This window comes from Pristiophorus japonicus, chromosome 9, assembly GCF_044704955.1.
Source record: "Pristiophorus japonicus isolate sPriJap1 chromosome 9, sPriJap1.hap1, whole genome shotgun sequence".
NCBI classification, from domain to species: Eukaryota; Metazoa; Chordata; class Chondrichthyes; family Pristiophoridae; genus Pristiophorus; species Pristiophorus japonicus.
The window spans coordinates 157,280,716-157,303,348 of NC_091985.1; the positions used below are offsets into that span (position 1 = coordinate 157,280,716).

At 47.6% G+C, this 22,633-nt stretch overlaps 1 protein-coding gene across 3 annotated transcripts in view; it reads left to right on the forward strand.

The window, feature by feature from the left end:
* Positions 1-22,633, forward strand: part of mei4 (meiosis-specific, MEI4 homolog (S. cerevisiae)) — a 593,333-nt gene that overhangs the window by 457,683 nt on the left and 113,017 nt on the right. The gene's annotated exons all lie outside the window — the stretch shown is intronic.

Consider the following 22,633-nt stretch of genomic DNA (forward strand, 5'->3'; position numbering starts at 1 on the left):
GAAGCATATAAAATTCTGACGGAATTGGACAGGTTAGATGCAGGAAGAATGTTCCCGATGTTGGGGAAGTCCAGAACCAGGGGTCACAGTCTAAGAATAAGGGGTAAAATGAGGAGAAACTTTTTCACCCAGAGAATTGTGAACCTATGGAATTCTCTACCACAGAAAGTTGTTGAGTTCAGCTCGTTGGGTATATTCAAAAGGGAGGGAGATATGGCCCTTATGGCTAAAGGGATCAGAAGGTATGGAGAGAAGGCAGGAGCGGGGTACTGAAGTTGCATGATCAGCCATGATCATATTGAATGGTGATGCAGGCTTGAAGGGCCGAATGGCCTGTTCCTGCACCTATTTTCTATGTTTCTATGTTTCCTCTGTAATTAAAGCAATCGGACTTGTCACCTTTCTTGAAGATAGTCACGATTACAGCATCTCAGATCCCCTGGCACATTCTCCTCCTTCCAAATAAGAGAAATTAGTTCATGGATTCGCACCAATAGTGCTCCACCATGCTTTAGTGCTTTGGCGGGGATTCCATCTGCTCCTGATGCCTTGTTGTTCTTCAGGTGTCGGATGGCCTTTTCAACCTCATACCGGGCTGGGGTTGTGCTGAGATGGTAGTGGGTAGCATGCCGTGGAATGGAATCAAGGACACTCGCGTCACAAATCGAGTCTCGGTTAAGTTGATTTTTGAAGTGCTCTTTCCAGCGGGCACTGACTGCCTCTCTGCCCTTGATGAGTACCTCTTCATTCTTGGTGCTCAGTGGGGTAGGACCTGGGTGCTTGGGTCGTATGTGGTCTTGACTGCGCTAAAGATGCCACGCACGTCGTCGTTGTCGGCTAGTTGCTGGATTTCCTGCGCTTTCTCCACCCACCATCCGTTCTTTAGGCCGCGAGTTTTATGTTAGACCTCGGCCTTCAGACGTCTATAGAGCTGCTTTCTTGCTCTCGAGTTGTGTTGCTGTTTCCAGTTCAAGAATGCCTTGCGCTTGTGGCTTATTAGCTCTTGGATCTCCTGGTCGTTCTCGTCGAACCAGTCTTGGTGTTTCTGTTATGTTTAGAATAACTCCACAAGACTGAGTACTGTGAGCTTAAACTGATGTGACCTTAGTCTCTTTAATAAAACTCCAGAGTGCCAAAGCAGCATGGCAGACAACCTTCCTTTTATACTCGCATGCATGAGGTATGCAGGTGACCCTTGGGTCTCCAACAGGTGCGCCCTCTGGTGGCAAGTCATGCACAGTTATAATGTTTACATACATAACAGTTTCCTGGTGAAGTGACCAAGCGTCCCTTAACAGGTGCTAATTATGGAGGCCTTGAAGGCAGACCAGGCGCTCTGGACACACTGTGTCTCCGGTTCACTGGGAGTCGTCAGGTTGGTTGTGAGGCGCTGGCTGAATAGGGCTTTCTTAGCAGGGTCTTTGAGTGCTCCAACGTTGATTTTCCTGCGGCAGTGTTTCTGTTGCCGCCGCTGTTTTGGAGCTACATTGATGGAAATGACAGAGCGGATTAGGCGGTGGTCAATCCAGCAGTTGTCAGCTCCTGTCATGGCGTGGGTGATGCGGACGTCCTTGCGGTCTCTCGCTTGGACAATAACGTAGTCTAGCAGATGCCAGTGCTTGGAGCAAGGGTGTTGTCATGAAGCCTTGTACTTGTCTCTCTGATGGAACAAGGTGTTGGTTATGACAATACCGTGATCTAAGCATTTCGTCAGGTGGAGGGTACTGTTGGCTTTCCCTATCCCATCTCTGCCGATCACACCTCCCCAGAGGTCTGTGTTCTTTCCAACTCTGGCTTTAAAGTCACCAAGGAGGATCAGCTTGTCACCAGGTGGGGCTCGGGTCAAGGATTGCTCAAGGCTGGAGTAGAATTCCTCTTTGGTCTGATCTGTAGCTTCCAGTGTTGGGGCGTATGCACTGATGACCGTAGCGCACTGGTTCTGGGCTAGGCTGTGCCAAAGGATCATGAGGCGGTCGTTTATCCTGCAAGGGGAGTCTCTCAGGCGCCCAACTAGCTCATTTTATATGATGAAGCCTCCCCATGGAGGTGGCGTTCTTCTTCTGGTTTGCCTTTCCAGAAGATGGTTGAACCAGCACCTTGTTCCTTGAGCTGGCCTTCCCCTGCCCGCTGAATCTCGCTTACGGTGGCAATGTCTATGTTGAATCGTCTCTAGTTCCGGTGCAACGATAGCAGTATGGCGTTCCACTCGGTCGCTGTTGGGGTTGTCTGTGAGGGTCCTGACGTTCCAGCTCCCGAACTTCATTTTAAAGGGTGGAAAATGTCTGTGCGTGACTTCTCTTAATGTGTGGTGGCCGTTGCACACCAGCTACCACACGGGCTTGACAGAGCAAGGTCTTGGTCCAATGGCGAGGGGATCCAAGACAATTGGACACCAGGCTCCACTGCATGGGACTAGTACACACACACACACACACCTACTCCTACTGTCCTACTTCCTCCTTCCCTCAAGTCCTATCTCCGTGGGTTTCCTAGGACGCAGTGTAGGCCTCTTGACCTCACTGTTGGCCCGTCCTGTGCCTTCCCTGGGCCCCGACCCTGAAAATGCTTAACTGTAGCACAGCCCATATTTTCCACTTTGCCAAAAATACATTGTGCTTCCTACTGCTGCTGTTGATGTTCCAGTGAACAATATAACATGCAACACAGTACCGATAGGGTCAATTCAATGGATTCAAAGTGGCCTGTCTGTTCATCAATTGAAAACATCATCAGTCAGAGCCTGATCAGCTAATCTCCCCACCCAGCATGGCATATCCACTGGAAATGGCTTCTATACAACCTCATCTCACTCCTCATTCACCCGTAGCATCTGTTCCTCTTCAAATTCCACGATTACGCCTTTATCGATTGTGATGTTGTACAATATCCCACTGCAGCACACCACTATTATTCTGCGGCACCTTGCAAGGATCCTCTGAGTATTGCAAGCATCAAAGACATCGCTTCAGCTTTGCAAACGTTTGCTCGATGAGATGCATTGTGATAACCTGTTTTCTGTTGGTGTTTGAGGTGATGTACAGCAATCGGTAGCCAGGGCTGACCTGTCTGCTGGGAGCCCAACTTGCAACCTGTCTGCTCCTTGAGACACTTGTGGCCTGCCAGCGATGTACACATCTACGTGCATCATTTAGAGGTGATGACCTTTGTATTCCGGGGCAGCCCTCTCCTCCTCGTGCTACGTTATGAGATAGCCAGAGATGTCTGCAGCACCCAGGTTCTGAGTGAAAATCTCCTGCCAATTATTCGCTTCTGTCACTGTGGTGATATTCTGGAATCTTTCCTTTTGCTAAGCTCTTGAACACCAGCTCTGACTTAGAATAGAATATTTACTTTTTGATTATCCTTGACAGTTGTACAAATATAAGCCAGTTTTGCACGCTTGGCCTTTGACAAGGCCTTAACATCCTACCTTGCTGTTTGCTAATTTTTATGATTTGATGTTGGAGCAGTTGAAATCCTCAGAGCTGCACCAAACCCAGACAAATAGTCTGTGTGTGCTTACACAAACACCACTTCTTACTCACGTCTGCTTCTTACTATCAGTGTCGAAAACAGGAAATGTGACCTATAATGAGGTGCATGACTGTGAATTTTGACGATTAAGTAACACTTATCACAGAGATTGGAGCACTTTAAAGGTAAATAACTCAATAATATCAGAAAAATAACAAACATAAAATATCAAGATCACATCACAAATAAAAAATCCTGCTGTTGAACGCACGTTCAGCTGTGGGAGGTCAAGAGAGGGCGTTCATAGAAACATAGAAAATAGGTGCAGGAGTAGGCCATCCGGCCCTTCGAGCCTGCACCAACATTCAATAAAATCATGGCTGATCATTCCTTCAGTACCCCTTTCCTGCTTTCTCTCCATACCCCTTGATCCCTTTAGCCGCAAGGGCCATATTTAACTCCCTCTTGAATATATCCAATGAACTATCATCAACAACTCTCTGCGGCAGTGAATTCCACAGGTTAACAACTCTCTGAGTGAAGAAGTTTCTCCTCATCTCAGTCCTAAATGGCCTGCCCCTTATCCTAAGACTGTGTCCCCTGGTTCTGGACTTCCCCAACATCGGAAACATTCTTCCCACATCTAACCTGTCCAGTCCAGTCAGAATCTTGTATGTTTCGATGAGACCTCCTCTCATCCTTCTAAACTCCAATGTATAAAGGCCCAATTGATCCAGTCTCTCCTCGTATGTCAGTCCAGCCATCCCTAGAATCAGTCTAGTGAACCTTCGCTGCATTCCCTCAATAGCAAGAACGTCCTTCCTCAGATTAGGAGACCAAAACTGAACACAATATTCCAGGTGGGGCCTCACCAAGGCCCTGTACAACTGCAGTAAGACTTCCCTGCTCCTATACTCAAATCCCCTTGCTATGAAGGCCAACATACCATTTGCCTTCTTCAACGCCTGCTGTACCTGCATGCCAACCTTCAATGACTGATGAACCATGACACCCAGGTCTCGCTGCACCTCCCATTTTCCTAATCTGCCGCCATTCAGATAATATTCTGCCTTCGTGTTTTTGCCCCCAAAGTGGATAACCTCACATTTATCCACATTATACTGCATCTGCCATGTATTTGCTCACCCACCTAACCTGTCCAAATCACCCTGCAGCCTCTAAGCATCCTCCTCACAGCTCACACCGCCACCCAGTTTAGTGTCATCTGCAAACTTGGAGATATTACACTCAATTCCATCATCTAAATCATTAATATATATTGTAAAGAGCTGGGGTCCCAGCACTGAGCCCTGTGGCACTCCACTAGTCACCGCCTGCCATTCTGAAAAGGACCCATTTATCCCGACTCTCTGCTTCCTGTCTGCCAACCAGTTCTCTATCCACGTCAGTACATTACCCCCAATACCATGTGCTTTGATTTTGCACACTAATGTCTTGTGTGAAACTTTGTCAAAAGCCTTTTGAAAGTCCAAATACACCACATCCACTGGTTCTCCCTTGTCCACGCTACTAGTTACATCCTCAAAAAATTCCAGAAGATTTGCCAAGCATGATTTCCCTTTCAAAAATCCATGCTGACTTGGACCAATCCTGTCACTGCTTTCCAAATGCGCTGCTATTTCATCCTTAATAATTGATTCCAACACTTTCCCCACTACTGATATCAGGCTAACCGGTCTATAATTACCCGTTCGCTCCAGCATTGAAGTAAAAAATGGCAGCACTGGCATCAAATCAGCGTTGGACGCTGATTGACGTCACAATCTGCAACTCTGCATACTTCCGGCACATGCTTACTGCGCCGACGCAAACGACCTCACCAAAATGTCATCCGGTGCGGCCCACATCAGAAGTGTGCACGCGCAGCGCGGACGCCAACTTGGACCCGAATTGGCACCCATAACGCCAACAAATTGGGCGCTACGGAACCGAATGTGTCATGTGAGAAATAGAAAAATGTTACACTGGTGCAGTATGGGGTGTTCTTCTGACTTGGGGCAGAGTTGATAAAGCTTTATTGTGATTTATACCTGGCAGTGCTTGATACTGACATCCAATGCTTGAAACAGGAAATTTGGTCTGGTTTTCAAGACCAACCTCCCTCTTCTTGATAAGCATAAAATTACTTTACATTACAAACTTTACATGTGAAAGCATATACTACTTAAACAACAATACTCAGGGGGTATTCTATGGCAGTATTTAGTCTTTGGACTCAGATGACTATGGTAAACTAGTTTAGCTTTACTGTGACAGTCATTACATCATCTGAACCCTTTCTTAAACAATCTAATTTGGTCCAGTTGAGAATTTTACAAATTCAGAAATATTTTATGGCTCCTGTAAATTTCTTTGAAACATACAAAATTCTTATAAGGCTTGACAGGGTAGATGCAGGGAGGATGTTTCCTCTGGCTGAGGAGTCTAGACCCAGGCTCACAGTCTCAGAATAAGGGGTCGGCCATTTAGGACTGAGATGAGGAGAAACTTCTTCACTCAGAGGATGGTGAATCTTTGGTATTCTCTACCCCAGAGGGTTGTGGATGCTCAGTCTTTGAGTATATTCAAGACAGAGAGCAATAGATTTTTGGATATTAAGGGATATGGGGACAGTGCAGGAAAGTGGAGTTGAGGTAGAAGATCAGCCATGATCTCATTGAATGGAGGAGCAGGCTCGAGGAGCCGAATGGCCTACTTCTGCTCCTAATTCTTATGTTCTTACAATCTTTCATCCCATTTATAATATGACAGCGGCGAAGGTCTGAAAATGGCCAATTTGACATATGTGCAGATTGTTTGTCATTTAATGGTGAACTACACAGAGACTACAACTGGGTTCCAATAAATATGGTAGTAATTCAGTGAGGGGACTAGAACAAATAGTGGCTGTACAGAGAAGTTGTATGTGTGTTGCAAAGTCAGTTTGTCGGGTGAATGTTGTGCTCAGCAGGGATGCCTACTGAATATAGAATTAGGTCGATCAGCAGAGGCTTCAGTTTTCCTATATTATAGAGCAGATCTTTCTTTTTGTCTCCCTTGTAAGAAAGTATATGCTGCCATCTGACTTTTCAGACACAAGACTAAGTTTGTTGCGGGCTACAATCCGAACAATGGACTTTGGTGTGTCCTTGCAAGTCCCCACACAGTCAACTCCTGATCATTACAATCTTTGCTGTTTATTCCATGCTTCATATTTTTAAGGTCAATTGAGGAAGTTAAAAAAGTTAAAAAGTGGCTTACCTTCATTTTTGCTGGAGGTGTGTGCAGTGGAAGCTGATGAAGTCGCTCGATGTTGAAGTGGCATTGGTGTCACGCTAGTACCTGTTATACACACAATGGTGGAGTGAACAGTAGGAGCTATTGTCTGTTCATGCCTTGTTGTGATCTTTCTTGGGATAAATACACACAGATAATCAAACACTGTATGAAGTATTGTACTACTGGGCCCACGCAATTGCCATCTGTGGATAGAAACTGGTCAGGGTTGAATAATGGATATTCTAAGATTAAATAAATGTCCTGTGGTTTAATTGTTTTCTAAAAAGTGTAAATGTATGGAGTTTAACAGATGAAAGTGTAATTTCTGTACTGCCTTGCTGGACATTTCACCATTGCTAAGCAAACTGAGATTCATTATAAAGTGGGTTTCAAGTTGGCGTCATTATCATTGGATAAGATATCATTGTTATTCTAAAGCATTCAAACTGAAAGACAGGATTATCTTGAAAATCTGTGGTTGAACATGAATGGAAAATATTCCCCTCTAACCCAGGGAGTGTCTTGCAGTTTTCAATTTTTTATCTACTGGGCCTCTATATGTGACAAGGAGAAGTTAGAGCTCCACTGAAAAAAATAACCTTATGTATACAGTTTAATCTTAATAATCCAATAATAATGCACGATAAAGTGAATTATAGAGTCATCTGAATCAAGCAACGTAACTAACAAAGCAAAATGGAACTTGGTGCTAGAAGAATTTAATTAGATCATTTGAACTAAGAGACTTTAAATTAAGAAGAATAGACTGGATACCACCAGAGGGATGATTTAGCAAATGAATGCTTCACGTGATGGGAACACATTTTGGGAATATGGGGCCCGAATTTGGTGAAGGCCTCCGCCCGCCCAAAGGACCGCCAAAGGCCGCCAAGGTACCTGACGGTTCTTTGGGCGGGGTTTTCATCAACAAGGCCCTTCAAAGGATGGTGGGCAGCAAGTGAGGGATTTACGCCGCCAATCTGGGCAGCTACCGGCGGGAGTTCCCAATTACGACGGCAAAGGCACTTGCCTCCCAAGTGCCGCCGAGGATAGAGTTGGGCCCACGGAACATCAAAGAGCTGCAAAGAAAAAGCATTTAAAAAACAGCGGAACACCTTCAGGGGACCCCATACAGGTAAGTCCCTGTAAATAAAAAAATTTAAAACATTTACTCACCTTTTTTTTCAGCTCTTCAGACTTACCGACGGGGACAGACCAGAATCCTCGCAGCGGTCCACCCCCAGTCTGGCGCTGATTCCCGCCCGCACCAATCTGGCATCTCATTGGGCGGGAGTCCACTTACACCACTCGGCCGTCCGCTGACATCAGCGGGCGGTTCCCGGCGGCTCTCCCCTCCCACCCGCTCCAGACCAGATCAAAACTGGCACTGGACGGGACCCGAGGAGGAATGTCGGTGGCAGTGGGCGATGAGTGCATCAATTTCATGCCCATGGACACTGACCTCCTCACTGGAAGTCCTGCTAAGAGCTCCCGCCGTGTGAAGCTCTGCACTGGGAGCATCAGTTTGAAAAAGTTACCCTATAGTCTTTCTCAGAACTTATTGAGACGGAAGTTGGAAGAAGCTTCTAAACTCTTTTAAGCGGTCAACGTAGTTTGTATATAGTGCAATTTTGTTTATCGTACTATATAGTATCTGCTTCTATATAAAAATGTGTCTCCAAAGAGGGGCAGCAGGTGCATGGGAGCACCATCACCTGCAAGTTCCCCTCCAAGTCACACACCATCCTGACTTGGAAATATATCGGCTGTTTCTTCATCGTCGCTGGGTCAAAATCCTGGAACTCCCTCCCTAACAGCACTGTGGGAGTACCTTCACCACACGGACTGCAGCGGTTCAAGGCGGCTGCTCACCACCACCTTCTCAAGGGCAATTAGGAATGGGCAATAAATGCTGGCCGTGCTGTAGGGGATGGTGTGGGGGTCAATTTCACCTCACCTTCTGAGTGGTTCAAATCGTCCCCACTCCCTGGGTTCTAGACTCTGGATTTATTTGGGGGATGTGATAAAGTGCAAGAGACAACTGGTTTGGTGCAAAAAGAACTTTGGTTTTATTAAAGACAAGAAAATACAATGTCAAACTTATCATTACTCAAATAAAGAACAGTACATCACACATTCAAAGGGGTTACAGTGAATAATACACCTCCCATCTCCCAATACCTAACACTGACTAGATTAGACTCGAGGGCAAACAGGAACCATGCTTACCAATCCTTTACTGGTAGTCAGCTGTGGTTCGCGATTTTGGGGTTCGCTGGATTCTGTAGGTTCTGCTTGCTGTACCCTGAACGTCGGAGAAGACTTCTTACTGCGCAATCTTCAGTTGGGTGGTGTAGGGTGCGTTTTGGACTTACGGGGTAAGTACCCGTTTTCTTTCGTTAGAAATAGGTTTCAAAGTCTTTTTAGATAATGTTTTCACCTGATGGAAGTCAGGCCTATTTTGTAGAGTGGAAACTTTAGATTCTTCGGTTTCTTCCTTGTAGAGTTTTGTTTTGAAGTTGGTCGATCGCGGTGCTTTTGGTGGTACCATGTTGGCTGTGGTCGGTTGCTACCGCAATGGTGATGTTCTTCCTTCCTTTTCGATTTCAGGACGTCGAGGCTAGAGAAGCCAATTAAAAAACTGCTGCAGTGGTCTCTCTCTCTTCTTGATCCAATGCATAGCATAGCATACCATACCATAGCATAAGCATTGCATAAGTCAATACCCTGTGTTAAAGCAGGCCCAGTTATATCTTTGGAGCTGTTCTAATCTTCGCGCCAAATCAGCCCGGATTCTTTGTTTAATTTTGGCGGGCTTGATATTTCTTTGTCATATTTTGGTGATCTTCTAAATCTGTTTCTTGATGAAAATATTAGCTTTGGCATTTGCAAATGTCTGTCTGTTCTTGGGTTTTTTCATGCGGGCTGAATGTGCGATTTTTATTATGCATGGGCTGGAATGGTTTTCCAGATCAGGATGATGGTTAGCTATCTCTGGGTTAATTGTTGCCATGTTAATGTCTCCTGGGAAGAAGGGTTTTCGAGTATCCACAATTCTCCAGACAATTTGTTTTTATCTTCAATACCCCAGGCAGCTTCAATACTCAAAACTCATTTCTTTGAAGGATAGTTCCTTTAGTCCTTAGCCCTGCCCACACAGACCCATTCTGTCTTGTAAAATCCCAAATTCGATTAAAGTTCGTAGTTTCTTCCATGTGCACTTTAGGATCTCAAACTTTCTGGTAGATAGTTCCAAATTAAATTTCCTTTCCAATGAGTCCAAATACTGGGGCGGCGAGTCCCACGAATTTTGCAACCCTTCAGTCCCCCCGTGACACTCTACACACTTGAGTGTCATGCTAGTTGAGCAAAATTCCTGATCTCCCGAGAGTCAACCTTCCCTGTATTTATCTAGCTAAAACTTGATGTGCATCCCCCTTTGAAATGCAATGCAGTTTACAGGCAAACACAGTCATTACAATTCTGTTACGGCATAGAGGGGGTCCGACGCCCCTCCATTACGCCGTTGTTACAGAAAATAAAGGTACATAGTCAAACACATTTTTAAATAACATTCTCGCAACACTTGATTTCTGCGTTTTTACAGCAGGTAAAAATTAAAACAAATCAAACATGATAATATGGTGTCACCCCTCCCTGCGCGATCTCCAAGTTTGGCCAGGGAGCGTGCAGCACCCTTTGGTGCCTGACCTGACGGCCTCTGCGTTTCACTTGGCAAGTGAGACACTATAAATAAAGAATTATCGCGAGTTGACAGACAACCAAAACGTGGGAAGCTATTCTGATCCCGGCAGGAACTTCTATATTCCTGAAAATTCTACCAAGGCGGAATTGTGATCTAGAATCTTTCTCCCTATCTCAATTGTTTTCTGATCTAGATTATAGAAATGTTTTTGTGAGATGACTACAGCTTCTAGCAGAGCGGTAAGATGTTCGGGTAGAGGGGGAATTTCATAGCCCAAATGTACAACATAATCCTGCAGGTTTGTAATGTTTTCCCTCACAGTGAGGTGAACAGTGGAGGGTTCAGGAATGGGGACAATCCGTTCCTGGGCCACTTGAACTGATGCCTCAGGTTTAAAGCAAAAACTGCTGTCACTCACCGGACACCAGAAGTGTCCATATTGGTAGTGAGGCACACTGGTGGTGACACAATACGTCCCACCCCCTATGTATGCTACCTGTGGAGGAACATGGCCTTGTGCCATTACCTCCATGGTACAGTTGATAGGTTGTGCGCCAGCAGCTTTAAACTCACACTGTGGTTTAGAATAGGCCTTCAAGTGCTGGGAACACAGTATTATGTGTGCATCCCGGCTCCGGCACCCGGAGAGGTCAGTACCCGTCATACCGTGCTCCCACTTTATAACATACGGTGGGACCGCTGTGAAACGAACGTGTGCACCTCCTTGAATGACTACAATGTTCTCCACCCTGTATACCAGTGCGGGTCGGACTGTCCCATCCATGACCAGCATCCTTAATACTATCCCCATGATGGTGTGATTAGAACGCCCGCAATCTATTGTGACAGGGTAGGCTTCAGAAGCTAGGCAGAGCTGGCATGGGCTTAGTGAATTGCTGTATAGGTGGAGGGTTTCGAGGTGCTTGTTACTGATCCAGGAGGGGACTAAACCTTGTTTTAAATCCTCCAGGTTGTTGCAGCCCTCGCCCAACAACCATGCCCCATACAGCACGCACACCTCGTTCTGTGCAGCCTGGTCAGAAGCATTTCGATCCTCCGTATGAGTGCATTCACTGTCTGTGCATATTTTTTCCAGTTCAGCCACAATTTCTTTTAAATGGACTGTCATAGCCTGGTCCTCATGTAGCTCTGAGCCTACTACTGTGTTTTCTTGTTTCAGGATCTTTCTCAGTTGGTTCATTAGACCATTTATCTGCGTTTGCAGTTCCATATCATCTATTTATCACAGAGGACCCTGTATTATATGCAGTAAAAATGTCGTTCAAGTTTCCCCTTCTCGGTCTCCCCATGCCCATGGTGTCCCTAGCGTATAGGGTGTATAGATCTGCTTTGTTTACATTCCCAAAGTCTAACTCGTAAAATTTTTTTAACATTTCTCTGAGTAGGGCCTGGTATAGCAGTTCTGTTTCCTTCGGGCAGCATGCAGGTAAGTGCACCTCGGAAGGTTTAAGATAACTGAAGCTACTGCATAGTGTACCCTCTGGTATAACACCTTTTCGGTTGGTACCAATACTAATCCGTTCCCTGGTCCCTTGCTGGTGGTAGGACACCTTTCTATTATTGGTGGAGTCATGGGCAGGGGTTTCTTAATGCGTGCTACAAGTTCGGTGGCGTTAATTGGAAGTGGGGAGTGTGGGACCGTACACCCGTGTAGGCTAGAATCCCACCCCATCCCTTCCCCATTATCTTGCCATTGCCTGGCGAAGGCGATCGATATGCCTGCGGAACAGATCTTCTCTGACCCCCACATGCGGACGTAAATTCCCTGTTCAGACTCCCACCACTTGTTCCAACACACCTTCACTACTCCCCGTGTCCCTGTGATGGTACGGTACGTGTCATAACCGAGTCTTTCTCAGTCAGATTCCTGATCCCCCGTGTCCTTGCTCAGCTTCCTGAGCCACCACCAGGGGAATCTGTCCTTTACAAGTCAAACACACACGTCTTCCCTCCGTAACACTGACCCGTGCAGCAACGACCTGTATCCTGGGGCATGGAACGGAAGCCTCTCCATAGGTAAAACCCTCCTGGCTGGAGTAGTGAGTGGAATTAGACCCCAGTCACCCTGGCCACCTCCCTTCGTGGGCATAAACGGCAAGCTCTTCCACACCCGGTGTGCCACCCTCTGCAGTCACGATCGGTGCTCTTTCTCCCGAGCACCCATAAATGAAGGATTCTTCCACGTCTCCTCGGCCACCGCTGCTCATCTTTATCAGGGCGAGCAGAACAGGACCCTTCTCCTGTTGTTCTCCTTCCTGTAGGAGCACATAAAACAGATTATCCAGCCCTGAGAAAAGCTCTCTGGCTTGAAAATAGGTGATTGAGTTCCAATTTGGGCTCATTTCTTCTCAGACACATTTAAGTCTTTAATCGACCGGCTATCTTACCAGTTCCCATGGGAACAGATGTCTGGTTTTCAACTTTAATCATAGCCATTTTACTCTTATCGTTCTTGTCGTGCTTCTTTTGCTGCCTACAAGATGGGGGCTTTTCCTTTCCCCAATAACTAGTACATATGTTACTATCATCACACAGATAACCCTACACTCGCTAGATCCTTACTAAACATCCTTAAACTCATGTCGTGCTATTTATGTACATCTGCCGCCTGTCTCCGGGTGGCCAGGTTAATCCCTGTTCTTATCCTTTCTTCTCTGGCCTCTGGGTTTCCAGCGGGGCTGGTATTAAGTTGGCCTGTACTGCAGGACCGGGAGTGTCCTGACCGGAGGTGGGTCTGAGTCCCACACAATTGGGGGAACGTCCCCTCTGGTGCTACAGCACACCGCTTCTTTGGGGGTGGCTGCCCGGTTTATTTCATCCCCTGGGGTTTCAGCCTGGTCGAGGCTGCGAGCTGGGGACTCCCAATTGGTAGCTGGTCCACCACTATCTCTTCTGGGGGTCCCTGGTCACCCGAGGCTACTGGCTGGAGGTCCCTGCTCACATGCTGGTCCCCGATCTTAGGTACCCTTTCGCGGCTGGTCCCTCTCCCGGAGCTGAACCACTTGAATTGGGGCGCTAGCGACCATGGTGCTTTAGGCCGTGCCGTGCGGAGAGTTCTTCTCAAGGTTCTGGCTACTGGGGGCGCGTCCGAGTCCCAAATGATTGGGGGGGATAGCCCCTTCAGTAACACAGTCCACCGCCTCTCTAGGGGCAGTCTGTGAGTCTGCCACGTCCCCTGTGGGATTTCCACAGTCAGGGGCTGCTGGCTGAGGATCCCTGTCTTTGGTACGGTTCGCTGTTTCTGGCTGTCCCTTACGCTTAGCTGCTATCCTAGGGTTGAAACGTTTGCACTGGTTTATGTGGAACCACTTTGTACAGCGGGGCATTTTCATGGCATAGACCATGGGGCTTGTCTTGTCGACAATGTAGTACGGTCTCATGTACAGTGCCTCAAAAACTCCTACTCGAGCGTAGTTCCTTACCATAACCTGGTATCCTACCTCCCATTCGTGGTGTTTGCGGGGCTCTAGCAGCAGTTGGTTGCTCCAATGCTGTTTTCCCATGTTGTTAGCATCCTGTTGTGAATCTGTTTAAGGTGTTCAAACAGGTTCCTGACAAAGCTGTCCCGGCTCGCTTCCCTAAGCTGACCTTCCGTGAGTACCGGGGCTAACACATGGGTGGGGGTTCGCATGGCTCTGCCGGTCATGAGCTCGTATGGGAAATACCCCGTGTTCTTTGACTGGCTGGCCCGGATCCCCATGAGGACTAGTGAAAGGACCTCTACACATCTCTTGCGTGAGTCCCCTGTCTCTTTACGCAACCTTTCTTTTATAGTGCGGTTTAAACGCTCCACAGGCTCGGATGACTGCGGGTTGTGGGCGACATGCCATTTCCCTTTGATGCCGTGCACCTTAAGGGTCTCCTGCATCACCTGCCCGGTGAAGTGACTCCCCCGATCAGACTCCACGTACTGTGGTAGTCCCCACTGGGAGAACACCTCCCTCACCAGGATCCTAGCTGTTCCCAGAGCAGTAGCTGTTCTGCATTGGAAGGCTTCCACTCATTTGGTGAACACGTCCACCAATACTAGGCAGTACTTGTAGCCTCCCTGGGCAGTGGGTAGGGGTGCGATGTAATCGACCTGGACCGACTGCCAGGATCCCTCTACCCTCCTGATATGTCCCATAGACACCTTTCTTTTCTGGGGGTCAAGGTTGTTGGCAGCACACACCAGACAGCTGGCGCAGAACTCACGGACATCTTCCCTGAGTCCCGGCCACCACCCTGCCTGTTCCACCCAGTGGCAGGTGGTCTCAGGTCCGGGGTGTCCTGCTCCTGGATCCTCGTGGGCCAGCTGGACGAATTCTCTCTGGTGTTGTTGCAGTATTACCCATTGCTCCCCCCCGAACAGCATGTCTTCTTTAATGTCAATTGCTGCGGTGCCGTATGGGCCATCTACCCTTTCCCCTTTAGCTAACCTGCTCAGGACAGTTTTGAGGATGGGGTCTTGGGTCTGAACCGTTTTCAGGTCCAGGGCAATGCTACCCCTGCTCTCCCTGTCGTCCCAATCCTGCCCCTGACTGCTACGATGGGGCTACGGATCCCAGAGCTTGCCCGTGCGGGCACCCTGCTTGGCCAACATGTCAGCCAGCTGGTTTCCCTCGCTACGGGGTTCAGTGGTGGAATGTGCCTTCATTTTATGTATATAGACCTTTCCTTCTTCCCCCACAGCTGTCATGAACTTTTCCAGTAAAGGCTTAATTGCCAGGGGTCTCCCATCTGCAGATGTGTATGAATTGCATGTGAACATACTGTCCGAGCAATTCGTGTATGGGGTGGGGAATTCTTCGGGGAGTGTGACTACGTACATCACCGCAGACAGTTCAGCGTGCTGGGCGCTCATAGTACTGGGGAGTTTAATCGCTAGGGCAATGTCTGCCTCTGGGTCATAAACTCCGCAGCCTTTGAGTCGTTCACCTGCAGGTACCGTGCATGAACCATCCACATAGATCTCTCGGCCTGTGGGGTGTAACCCATACCCCTTCTACGGAACACCAGTGGGCTGTCCCTGGATAGATCATGTTGGCTGCGAATCTTGGCTCGCAGAGACCCTTTACCCTTAGGTCCATCTGAGAGAGGAGTAGAGTCCAGCGAGCAATGCAGGTACTGCTCACTGTCCCATCCTTAATTCTCCCGTCCAGGAGCATTTGGGTGGGCATATGGTGGGTAAGGAGTGTGATAGGGGATCCCCCTGTGAAGATCAGTGATCTTTTCACAGCCCAGTGAGTGGCTAGGAGGTGCCGCTCACAGTTGGAGTAAACGTCTCCACGTCCGTGAGTATCCTGGAGGAGTAGACCACTTGCCTCAGCCGGCCGTGCCGCTCCTGGAGCAGTACTGTGCTCAGACTGTCCCCGCTCGCTGCTACCTCCAGGAAGAACTCTTTACCCCCATCATTGGCCCCGAGAGCTGGTCTTTCTTGAGTTGGATAAATGCTGCCTCGCAACCTTCGTCCCAATCCCTCTCCACTCCCTTGTGTAGGACTCGGAGCAGAGGGGCTGCTGTGGCTGCATAATCCACACTGAAATCTCTGCAGTACCCAGTTAGCCCAAGAAAAGATCTTACTCCTGACTGTGTTGGGAGCTGGTAACTTTTGCACTGCTTCCCTTCTAGTTTTGTCAATGGCCCTTTCCCCAGCGTGCACAGCCAGTCCCAGGAATTTTACTTCCTTCTGGCCGATCTGTGCCCTCTTGGGATTCACTTTAAACCCTTCTTCTTTCAGCAGCTCCAGCAGTTCAGCCAGCAGTGGGCCATGCTCCTCCCCCTTGTCGGTGAATAGGAGCAGGTCGTCCACATACTGTACTAACTGCTGGGATCTGCTGAAACTCTTTAAACAGTTGGCCATACTTTGGGGGAAAATGCTAGGGCTGTTGTGGAAACCCTGAGGGAGACAGTTCCAAGTTTATTGCTGTCCTTTAAAGGTAAAAGCAAACTTGCACTGATCTTCTCTTCTCAAAGGTATGGACCAAAACCCGTTGAAAATATCCAGCACCATGAAGGTGGTCGTGGAGGCTGTGATACTTCCAGTGAGGTCGGCAATGGCAGCAACTGTGGGTGCACAGGCGGGGATGTTACGGTTGAGTACTCGATAGTCCACCATGGCTCTCCAGGAGTTGTCCGGTTTCTTAACCGGCCACAGTGGAGTGTTCACATGGGTAGTTATTGGTCTCAATGCCCCCTGTTTAACCAAAGAACCCAAGGCTGTTTCCATGTCCGCCTCCGCCTCCCTGGGGAAGTTGTACTGTTTCTGTGGTCGGGTCATGGGGTCCCCATCTATGCTAACCTCGAACCCGTTTATTCTCCCACAGTCGTATTTGTGAGTGGCAAAAGCCACAAAGTTTGCCCTCACATACTCTTGGTACTCCATCGGAATGTTACTGACCAGTGATTTAAGGTCGTAACCCTCCTTTGGCTTCATGGTGCACACCGTCCCTTTTCCCCTTTTTTCTGGGATAACCATCACCTCACTCTTCTGTCCCGTACATTCTGACCCCCCAAAGACAGTGGTTTCTTAAATCCACTAGAATCCCGTGGCCTAGAATGAAGTCAGCCCAAAGGATCCCTCTCCCTTCCTGTTCCCACTTCATCAGGACACAAGTCCACTTGTGGTGGAGTGTTCCCAAATGAATAGAGAGCGAAATGGAGAATTAGCCAACCTGCTCGGCGCCTGTGAAACTCACCAAGCTGTAGGGGACCCCGCTAGACAGAGGTGAGGCGGCGGGGTTAGCTGCATAGACGAGGGTGCTTGATGCACTGGTATCCAGCAGATAAGTCCCCTTTACCTTTTCCACTTCCATCTGAACGGTCGGTCTCCCCCATGCATCATACTCGAGGGAACACAGGTGAAGAGGCTGCGCCTGTCCTAGTCACTGTTTTGGTTGGGATGGGGCAGATGGGATTTTGGTACCGGTGGCGGCGGCTACTCTCCCAGGGCCATCCACCATTGTTCGGAGCGCAGTCATAAATGTGTCAAACGTGTAGGGAGAGATTGGTTTCTCGGTCTTGGTTGTTTGGGCAGGGGCTGGAGAATTCTTCCCCGCGTTACTCTTCCATGGATTTCTACAATCCTTTCTCCAGTGCCCACTCTTTCCGCACCCGAAGCAGGAACGTTTTGTATCGGAGGGGTTGCCTCCCGCGTGGCGCCATTCCCTCTTTTCCTGACTAGGTCTGATTTCGTGGACACTTCCCTTGGGTGGGTACTCTTCCGTCCCCCTGCTGTTCCGGTGGGCTAGGGTCAGTTGCCTGGCCACTCCCTGTTCGGTGGCCTGGGGATCTCTTGGGGTCAAACCAGGCCTCAACCTTTGTTCTTTTTTGTAGCAAACTGCTTCTGAGCCAGTGGGCTCTCTCGTCCCGGCTTAGGTGAACCCGGTTGAGGTCCCCACCATGGGCGCTCTGGTACACAGGCCACAGTCTGTCTGCGAAAGCCTGTGGGGTTTCCCCTGTGAGCTGCACTGTCTTCTCCAGAGACTCCCGTCATTACAGCCCATGGCTTCTAGAATGTCTTCCTGGACGGCGGCACATGTCCTCTGCCCCCTTTTGCTCTCGGCAGATAGGAACTGGTACAGCTTGCCGTCCAGTGAGAGGAGGAGCATCTTTGCTATCTCGGCATCATTACACCCGTTAATATCCCCTGCCTGTTCTACTTCCATAAAGTGAACCGAGGGATCTCTCTTTGGGGTGAGCTTTCCCCGATGGCTTATCATAGTCCTAAGCTGTTGGATAGTGTGAGGGACCGCAAATTGACTTTCCAGGGGCCCTTGACCCCCAGCACCGGTGGGCGGGCCGAACTTCTGTTGCCGGACCGGGCACATCGGCCCCGGCTTTGGCTCTTCCTGCTCTGGCTCGACAATCCCTCTCTGCTGCCAAACCCAGTTGAACCTCGGCACCACAGGTGGTGGCCTGTTATCCCTGTCCGCCCCGCAACTCGTTCGCCCCTCCTGCTGCCGATCCGGTGTAGTCACCGGTGCCACAGGTGGTGGTGGAACAATTTCCTCCTTCTCTTCCAGGTTTATCCGAGCAGGGCCTGGGCTTATTAGGTATACCATGCCTTTTTCCTTAGACAGAGCAAGGGTTAAACTCTTGATTTGTTGCTGGCAGGGACCATGGTCTCCTGACTCAAACCCATTACTTTACTTTACTTTACTTTATAAGCTGCCTGTACCTCTCTTAATTTCTCCTCCAGCTCTTTTACTTGAAGGGTAAGGCGAGTGTTTTCATCCCGCAGTATCTTTTCATTATTCCTAACCTCAGTGACCTGACACTAAAAATCGTCATGACTGTTCTTAAACCTTTCCATTAGCTGTGCCTTTCCATGCTTCAGCTTGCAGAGTTCTCCCGATAATCTTTCTCCTGCCATAGCCCTTTCATGTGATGTCTCTGCACATTCCCATAGTTCTGCCTGTAGCGACTCGATGGTTTTATCTAGGAGTTGGACCTGTCACTGTAGACAGACCAACCAAATTGCCTTTTCTACTGATTCCTTATGATCCTTGCTTGCTGTCCACTGGGCTGCAGCGTCTCCCGGACGCTCAGCGCGCAATAGACCAAGCGCCCATTCCTTAGTGACATTCACTTTCTTGTACACATAGGAAGAAATCCTCTCTTCCATCTTGGTTCTTTCTTCCAAAGCAGCACTCTCTGCATCACATCCCTTATACCAGAGTCCTGCCGCGGTCGCCATTTCTGTAGGGGATGGTGTGTGGGGTCAGGTTCACCTCTGACCTTCTGAGCGGTTCGAATCGCTCCCACTCCCTGGGTTCTAGACTCTGGATTCTTTTGGGGGATGTGATAAAGTGAAAGAGGCAACTGGTTTGGTGCAAAAGAACTTTGGTTTTATTAAAGGCAAGAAAATACAATGTCAAACTTATAATTACTCAAATATAGAACAGTACATCACACATTCAAAGGGGTTACAGTGAATAATACATCTCCCACCTCCCAATAGCTAACACTGACTAGATTAGACTCTAGGGCAAACAGGGACTATGCTTACCAATCCTTTACTGGTAGTTAGCGGTGTTTCGCAATTTCGGGGTTCGCTGGATTCTGTAGGTTCTGCTTGCCGTACCCCGAACGCCGGAGAAAACTTCTTACTGCGCAATCTTCAATTAGATGGTATCCGCTGATGCGTTAGGGTGCTTTTTGGACTTATGGGGTAAATACATAAGAACATAAGAATTAGGAACAGGAGTAGGCCATCTAGCCCCTCGAGCCTGCTCCGCCACCCAACAAGATCACGGCTGATCTGACCGTGGACTCAGCTCCACTTACCCGCCCGCTCCCCATAACCCTTAATTCCCTTATTGGTTAAAAATCTATCTACCTGTGATTTGAATATATTCAATGAGCTAGCCTCAACTGCTTCCTTGGGCAGAGAATTCCACAGATTCACAACCCTCTGGGAGAAGAAATTCCTTCTCAACTCGGTTTTAAATTGTCTCCCCTGTATTTTGAGGTGGTGCCCTCTAGCTCTAGTCTCCCCGACCAGTGGAAACAACCTCTCTGCTTCTATCCTGTCTATCTCCTTCATTATTTTAAATGTTTCTATAAGATCACCCCACATTCTTCTGAACTCCAATGAGTAAAGACCCAGTCTACTCAATCTATCATCATAAGGTAACCCCCTCATCTCTGGAATCAGCCTAGTGAATCGTCTCTGTACCCCTTCCAAAGCTAGTATATCCTTCCTTAAGTAAGGTGACCAAAACTGCACGCAGTACTCCAGGTGCGGCCTCACCAATACCCTGTACAGTTGCAGCAGGACCTCCCTGCTTTTGTACTCCATCCCTCTCGCAATGAAGGCCAACATTCCATTCGCCTTCCTGATTGCCTGCTGCACCTGCAAACTAACTTTTTGGGATTCATGCACAAGGACCCCCAGGTCCCTCTGCACCGCAGCATGTTGTAATTTCTCCCCATTCAAATAATATTCCCTTTTACTGTTTTTATTCCCAAGGTGGATGACCTCACACTTTCCGACATTGTATTCCATCTGCCAAACCTTTGCCCATTCGCTTAATCTATCTAAATCTCTTTGCAGCCTCTCTGTGTCCTCTACACAACCCGCTTTCCCACTAATCTTTGTGTCATCTGCAAATTTTGTTACACTACACTCTGTCCCCTCATCCAGGTCACCTATGTATATTGTAAACAGTTGTGGTCCCAGCACCGATCCCTGTGGCACGCCACTAACCACTGATTTTCAACCCGAAAAGGACCCATTTATCCCGACTCTCTGCTTTCTGTTAGCCAGCCAATTCTCGATCCATGCTAATACATTTCCTCTGACTCCACGTACCTTTATGTTCTGCAGTAACCTTTTGTGTGGCACCTTATCGAATGCCTTTTGGAAATCTAAATACACCACGTCCATCGGTACATCTCTATCCACCATGCTCGTTATATCCTCAAAGAATTCCAGTAAGTTAGTTAAACATGATTTCCCCTTCATGAATCCATGTTACGTCTGCTTGATTGCACTATTCCTATCTAGATGTCCCGCTATTTCTTCCTTAATGATAGCTTCAAACATTTTCCCCACTACAGATGTTAAACTAACCGGCCGATAGTTACCTGCCTTTTGTCTGCCCCCTTTTTTAAACAGAGGCGTTACATTAGCTGCTTTCCAATCCGATGGTAACTCCCCAGAGTCCAGAGAATTTTGGTAGATTATAACGAATGCATCTGCTATAACTTCCGCCATCTCTTTTAATACCCTGGGATGCATTTCATCAGGACCAGGGGACTTGTCTACCTTGAGTCCCATTAGCCTGTCCAGCACTACCCCCCTAGTGATAGTGATTGTCTCAAGATCCTCCCTTCCCACATTCTCGTGACCAGCAATTTTTGACATGGTTTTTGTGTCTTCCACTGTGAAGACCGAAGCAAAATAATTGTTTAAGGTCTCAGCCATTTCCACATTTCCCATTATTAAATCCCCCTTCTCATCTTCGAAGGGACCAACATTTACTTTAGTCACTCTTTTCCGTTTTATATATCAGTAAAAGCTTTTACTATCTGTTTTTATGTTTTGCGCAAGTTTACTTTCGTAATCTATCTTTCCTTTCTTTATTGCTTTCTTAGTAATTCTTTGCTGTCGTTTAAAATTTTCCCAATCTTCTAGTTTCTCACTAACCTTGGCCACCTTATACGCATGGGTTTTTAATTTAATACTTTCCTTTATTTCCTTGGTTATCCACGGCTGGTTATCCCTTCTCTTACCGCCCTTCTTTTTCACTGGAATATATTTTTGTTGAGCACTATGAAAGAGCTCCTTAAAAGTCCTCCACTGTTCATCAATTGTGCCACCGTTTAGTTTGTGTTCCCAGTCTACTTTAGCTAACTCTGCCCTCATCCCACTGTAGTTCCCTTTGTTTAAGCATAGTACGCTCGTTTGAGACACTACTTCCTCACCCTCAATCTGTATTACAAATTCAACCATACTGTGATCACTCATTCCGAGTGGATCTTTTACTCGGATATCGTTTATTATTCCTGTCTCATTACACAGGACCAGATCTAAGATAGCTTGCTCCCTTGTAGGTTCTGTAACATACTGTTCTAAGAAACAATCCCATATGCATTCTATGAATTCCTCCTCAAGGCTACCCCGTGCGATTTGATTTGACCAATCGATATGTAGGTTAAAATCCCCCCTGATTACTGCCGTTCCTTTTTCACATGCCTCCATTATTCCTTTGATTATTGTCCGCCCCACCATGAAGTTATTATTTGGGGGCCTATAAACTATGCCCACCAGTGACTTTTTCCCCTTACTATCTCTAATCTCCACCCACAATGATTCAACATTTTATTCATTGGAGCCAATATCATCTCTCTGCCCTGATATCATCCTTTATTAACAGAGCTACCCCACCTCCTTTCCCTTCTTGTCTATCTTTCTGAATTGTCAGATACCCCTGTATGTTTAATTCCCAGTCTTGGCCACCCTGCAACCACGTTTCTGTAATGGCCACCAGATCATACCCATTTGTAATGATTTGTGCCGTCAACTCATTTACTTTTTTTTGAATGCTGCGTGCTTTTAGGTAGAGTGTTTTAATACTAGTTTTTAAACCATGATTTTTAGTTTTGACCCCTCCTGCAGCCCCTTTATATTCATACATATTGTCCCTTCCTATCACCTTGTGGTTTACA